We start from the raw sequence: 7,010 nt of genomic DNA, 5'->3' as shown, positions 1-7,010 counted from the left end.
ACGTTTTTATTCTAACAGTCGCGACTATTTCAATTCAAATACCTGTCTCAACATGTATAAAAATTACATCGTTGGCCAATACACGATGTAAGTTTTTCTGAAAAATGTGATTTCAAAGGAAAAGTGGATTTTAAACGTGGTTTGTATGTTTTATATCCTTAGGTCCTGTGCTAGGAAAGTTTTCATCAATGCTGGCGAGTGATCCAACAATGGAAACACTTTATTTGCAGTATCGATCTGCTTGTAATACAACAGAATACTCTTTAAGTGAAGCACGCAATATCTTGAAAATCTCGGAATTTAGTAAAGAAAAACCTACTGTAGTATATGTTCCCGGATGGGGTGTAGAGTCAACTAATCAATTACTAAGTACTGTGGCAGAGGCATTTCATTGTAGAGGTGGTTATAATGTATTGGTGAGTGTAAATTATTACAGTAACTTTCAATTCAAAGATTTGAATATCATTACATTGCAGGTTTTCAATGCCGAAGAATATCTCTTAAATTTCTTCTATTACACACCAGCATATCATACGACAAGGTTGGGTGAACATTTAGCTGTTGCTTTAAAAAATATGAATATTGACCCCAAGCTTCTTCATTTAATTGGCCAGAGTTTTGGAGCACATATAGCTGGTTCAGCTGGTAGGCATTATCGACAATTAACTGGTCGCTCAATAGAACGTATAACTGGTTTGGATCCAGCTAGACCCTGTTTCGATGGAGACTCCATGTTTCCTCGCATATCAGTTGAAGATGCTACATTTGTTGACATTATCCATTCCGACCCAGGCGATTTCGGCATAAAGGAACCACTTGGAGATGTGGATTTTTATCCATCCGAAATAGATTTAATTGTTAGGTGCGCAGATAAACCAGCCAATTGTCGCCATTTATTTTCCCTGGCTTATTTTCTCGAAACTGTTGAAGTCCGAAATACAAAGAAATTCGTAAGTTATATGTGTAGAAATTTATCGGATGTTGAAAATCGTAATTGTTGGCGCAAGCCTGAGGCGTCAATGGGCTTCGAGGCATCTCCTAAATATAAAGGAATATTTTACGTAGATGTTATTGGTCGAAGGTATTCGCCCGATAGCTACAATTGTGGTAAATGTTCCAAATAAATCAACTGTTATCGGTGCAACGCCCAAAAGTCGTGGGTACTCGTTTTTGGCCACACGAATATATTTATTTTTTTTTATTAATTTGAATTTAATGTTATGTTATTTTATGCCATTTGAAATAGACATGTTTATTTACAATTAAAACTTTTATACTAATATATAAGAAACTGTTTAAGTTGAATAAATTATTAATGTGTTTAATTCAAACGTAACGGCCAGAAGGGCCCCCAGTGGTAAGACGATAAACTAACGTACAGTAATGGGAACACCTAGCGGAAATTAATCACATTAATATTTAGTACGGCGCTGAAAAGGGAATCGAACGACGGCCATCCACCAGCAGCATGGCACAATAATAAGGTACAGCGCCAAAAACAGCTGATTTTCAAACTAGTTCTCAAAATGCATTATTGTGAACAAAATCTCATACAAAATGTAAACAACAATTCACAGCAATGCATTATTGTGATCAAATTTGACGTTTGGTATGATTTGATGTAACACCTTCTTATTCCACCATGACCAGCAGGTATAAAAGGAGGTGCTTTGGAGACAATCGGAGTCGTCTGTTGTTGGTTGTTGGCGGTTGTGGAATCAAGTGGTGTTGAAAAACAAAACTTTGACTTTTGCGGAAATAGAGTAGATCGTAGTTTCTACGTAGTCGAGTGGGGTTGAAAATGGAAAATTAAAAATTTCAAAAAGTACTAACTAGGCGTTTACACCAGACAGTTTGTCTTCAAATACAACTCTGATTTACTAACACATACATACATTTGTCGTTTGTCTCCCAGCTGTCCATCATTTTTTCACAGACACTAGAGAAGACAAATTTTTGACATTTTTGTAAAAAAAAAGTGAGATAATAATTGAAATGTGTTGAAAACAAAAGAACATGAACAAAAACAAAATATGTGAACGGAAAACAAAAAGAAATCGACGATTTTCATTCAAAATTTTACAACTGTTTTTGCAATTGTCGGGACGCCTACGTCACACAGGCAAGTTGTGGGATTTTGACAATCAATACAGGAACTCAACTGTCCTGTTATTTGTAAACGCAGGGTAAAGGATATTTTTTTATAATTTTGTTTATTAACTTTGTCGTTCCGTTTGTAACATATCGAAATATTCGTCGGAGATCCTATTAACCCACTTAGCGCCGAGAATTTTTTTGCGAGAAAACTAAAATTTTTTTATGAAAATTATATTTTTGAGACTTTTTAAGCATTTGTTTATATAATTTTTTTTTTTGTCGAAAATATATAGTTTTCCTGCAATCGGACAGACTTTTAAAAATGCCAAAAATTTTGGAGGGTAATATAGGTGTATCCTTATGCTAATACTATGTTTACATTTACGAAATCCACTCGATTTCAACTGTCAATTCCTTTGCGTATACGTCAAACGAAAACTCATCTGAAATCGATTCGATTTCATTTGACGTTTGAGCAATGGAATTGACAGTTGAAATCGAGTGGATTTCGTAAATGTAAACCAAGCATTATATGTCAATACCTTGTTTTTTGATTGAGAAACTACTCTTACTATATTCCTAACAAATCCCCGAATTTATATGATTCTAGCATTTATGATTAAATTTGTATCACATATTTAAAATTTTCATCAAAATTCGAAAATTACCAAAAAAATTGATTTTTTTGACTAGCTTGGGTTTTAGGTCGATTGCGTGAAAATGCATAGATCAAATGAAGCTCTATAAGCGTGAATTGATAGATAACAGACAATACTATAACAAAATGCAAAAAAACGCCACAATAATATTCGAAAAACCCAGAGTTTTACGTTATTTTTTCAACCATTTTTTGTGGCGTTTAAGCGACCAGTGGCTTTATCTGGTTTAAGTAAATAACCATATCCCTCCATCTGTTAAAATCAAGATACAGGTCGCAATTTTTTAATTATTACTCCTAGGATGTTTCGTATGGAAAATGGGCGCTATCGGCTCACGTTTCGATATAGCCCCCATACAACGCTATTTTAAAAGTTTCAGCCACATTATCATATCAAAATTGTTGACATTTTCATTGGGGCTACAAAACTCTCCCCCAGAAATTTGTCAGGGCAGGTTCACGTTCTGATATAGTATTTTAAAAATGTTAACCTCATTATCCCCTCGAAATGACTGAAATTAGGTATTTTGTATTCGATATGGGTACAAAATATTCCTATAGAGAATTGTGGGTATAGATTAGAGCTGACAAAAAATCGATGGCACTATCGATTATATTTTAAAAATTCAATATCGAAATTCATTGAAATAAGGGGCCTAATTATGTGAGTCGATTCGATCGTGAATTTACTCGTGAATAAGTTTTCGACACGAGAAAAAAACGGCATGATAAGACTCGATCGAAATCGTTGATCGAATGTTTCGAGAGTAACCGGTAATCGAACTATGTGTTCTCCAGGGAATGTTATGAAGGTAGATGTCAAAAAAATGTGTTTATTTCAAAGCAAAAACTAAAAAACAAAATTATGGATGAAAAATGTAATTATTTGTGGAATTTTTTGAACAATACATTGAATAATAATTTCGGAATGAAGTTGTGCTAAGAAAATATGAAAATTAGTAATGTTTGCAAAATTGTTTTGACATTCATGTTACAGTTTGCTAATACATCTACCTCAATAATTCTCTCTCAAAATAAATGAGAGAATTTGGTGGGTGTTTTGACTTAGCCTCTCTGAGAGAGTATTCCCTTTGGTAAACAACGGGGGATGAACTGTTTAAAATGCACTTTATTAAAAGTTGTTCACTTATAAAGTGAAGGCTATTAATATTAAATAATTTTTTGTTTTGCAGAAATTCATATTTTTTCAACTTGTATTTTAACGACTGCAAACACTAATTTTTGGTTAATGATAGCATGCATATGTATTTATTTTAATTCTAATTTTATCACAATTTCTCAAAACGACTGAAAAGGACTTTTCCCAATTTCTCTTGTTATTTTGTGTCAAGAATGCTCACAATTATTTACTAATATCATTTTTCCTCTATAAACCGCCAATAAACAAAATTTTTTACATTTTAAACAAAAATACAATAAGAAATCTTTCATTTCGTTTGTTTACGATAGGCCATTTGGCTACGAGAAATTACTCGCAAATTTATGCTCAATTTCTCGATAATTTTACTCGATAACGAATGTTGTCATCCCAACTTTGAGTACTCGGGTCGAAACAACTCGATATCGAATCACGTAATTAGGCCCAAGTAGAAATTTCGCGGCTTTTCGGTTTCGTGGAAGTGAGAAAGTAAGTCCGTAGTCACTCGTACAAATTTTTCGGAAAAGTAAAATGTATTAATGTTAATTTTTATTAAATAAACGCAATTGTTTCCAACAAAATCATAATACATTTTTCACTTTTAAATTAATGGTAATGACGAATCAACGATAATATCGATAGCAATCGTTTTTTTTTTAATGAAATATCGAAAATATCTAATGTTGGGAATATCGATAGTTTTCCACCTGTAGTATAGATGTACATACGTTTTAATATAGCCTAGAGCTGGCAAGCTATCGATAGTTTAACTGTCGTTTTGATCGCTGCCGTTAAGCTTTGTTTATGTTGAACTCTAAACAAAGTATTTTTTAAGTAATTCTAGACATATAGTACAAAACAATGTTTTGGTGGCCGATGTAAACATAGTTTTACGTCAGTAATCTAAACCATAGTCGGATTATCGATAATTTGTCAGCATTAAAATAAAGCGGGGTACACACGATCAGTTTTGACTGTCAGTTTTGCTCAAATAATCAGTTGCTTGCCAGTGTGGCCGTTCATTTTTGTCAGTCATCAGGCAACCACAAAATATTTTGTTGGTTGGACATTTATCGATATTTCCGAAAAATCGACAGTCAAAACTGATTGTGTGTACCCCGCTTAACATAGAAGAGGTATGCATTGCAGGTTCTCAGATTGGAATTTACTACGATACCGTTCGATATGAAACCTTTTAAATAATTAGTCTACTGTAATGAATGTAAATTGGTATTTCGAATGGGTGAAAGAGCTCCAAGAAAAAATATGATCTGTTCCAGAACCTGCAAAATTAGTAGATTCTTGCAGTACTGGAACAAACCAATAGATTCATATTTTGGTATAGTCCTTATATGTATATTCCTTACTTACATAGTCCCGGGCCACACTAAGAGTAATTTCTGTGGAATTTTGACATGAAAGTAAAAGAAAATGTAAAATAAAACGGTCTGTTTGTTTCATACGAATATTGCAACAAAGCAAAATTGCACAACACATGAAACCGTGTACACTAGTTTCTTGAAATTATGCATTTTTCCCAAAAAGTGCAAAGTTTCATGTCAAAATTTCATTGAAATTACTCTAGTGTGGCCCGGGACATAAATCCAAATTTTTAAATTTTTTAGCAATTTGCATGAATACAAATTTTAATCTTGAAAGCAAAGTGTAAATTGTGCATTTTATTTCTACATAAAATTTTCCTAGAAATGGCACTGAATTGGCCGCAGGAGTACTTCGGTACTTTTTATAGTGAAATGTTGCTGAAAAAAGTACTATTGTACTGAATTTTCCATCCCTGGTGGAAATAGTTTTTGTCTCATCGAGTGAGGTTGTAAAACGAGAACCTCGACTGGTGCAGAAGCTAGTTGTGGGCATAGTAGTGGTATTTCCGTTGTTGCAAAGCAAAACCTTGGATATTCGGCAGGGCATCGAGCCGCCATTATTATAACTGTTTTAGGGGTCGTCTGAGTCAAGTGGGGTTGCAAAACGAACCTTGGCTTTTCGGCAACACGTCAGCGCGTACCAGACCACCACTGCTATACTTGGACTCTGTCACACGCCCTATCGTCCGCATTTATTGGACCGCTGCTGGCGTAACGTCGCCGCCAATTTCACTGCCATCAACCACATTCATTAGACCGTTGCTGGGCTAGAGTCGCTGCCAATCACGTTGTCAACATTTATTGAACCGCTGCCTATGATAAAGCCTTTGCTCTCCGCCTTGTGTACATGAGAACTGCTACGTCCATCATCTCGTGCCAACGCCTCTTCAGATACAGTCGCCCAACCACCTATGTACCAGTATATTAAGGGCCGGAACAACGATATTGTGTTAACTGTGCGTAGTGTTTTCGTATTATATTGATAGGAAATAAAGTTTTATAAAAAAATAAAGGATGCGCTTCTCTCTCTCATGTTTCGAAACAAAAATAAATTAGGCCTGTTCGATAACTTTGCAAGTATGGGAATTTTTTTTTAAGTATATCGAAATGACTTTTAAAACCCAATAGGTTTATTAAATTCGGTTATAAGAACGTTCACCCATAATAACGTTAAAAACATGGTTTTGGGCGCCGGGTTATTAATCCTCCCCTAGAAAAAAGCAGCCGACTATGAAAAAACGAAAGAAAAGAAAAAGAACTCGCTCTAAAGTTGACGAACCCCGCAAACGTTTTAAGGGCCATGATCTGCGAATCTGCACCTGGAATGTTCGCACTCTTTATAGAGAAGGTGCAGTTTACGCATTGGCAGATGTACTTGAAAATCACAAGGACGACATTACTGCCATACAGGAAATACGATGGATTGGGAAAGGCGTCACAACAACACCTAAAGGTGACGCACTGTATTATAGCTGCCATGACACAAAGCATGAGTTTGGTTGCGGATTTGTAGTTGGTCGGAGGTTAACACAGCTTTATTTGCGCTCATGCTCCCACTGAAGACAAGGACGAACAGACCAAAGATATATTTTACGAGCGCTTAGAAGAGACTAATGACCGTTGCCCTGCCCGCGACTTTAAAATTATACTAGGCGATTTTAATGCCAAAATTGGAAAGGAGAATATCTTTGGCCCAACAGTCGGAAAATTCAGT

This window comes from Musca autumnalis, unplaced genomic scaffold (genome assembly GCF_047663935.1).
Source record: "Musca autumnalis isolate F117 unplaced genomic scaffold, ASM4766393v1 scaffold_1, whole genome shotgun sequence".
In the NCBI taxonomy this organism is placed as follows: domain Eukaryota; kingdom Metazoa; phylum Arthropoda; class Insecta; order Diptera; family Muscidae; genus Musca; species Musca autumnalis.
This window is presented reverse-complemented; position numbering follows the sequence as displayed.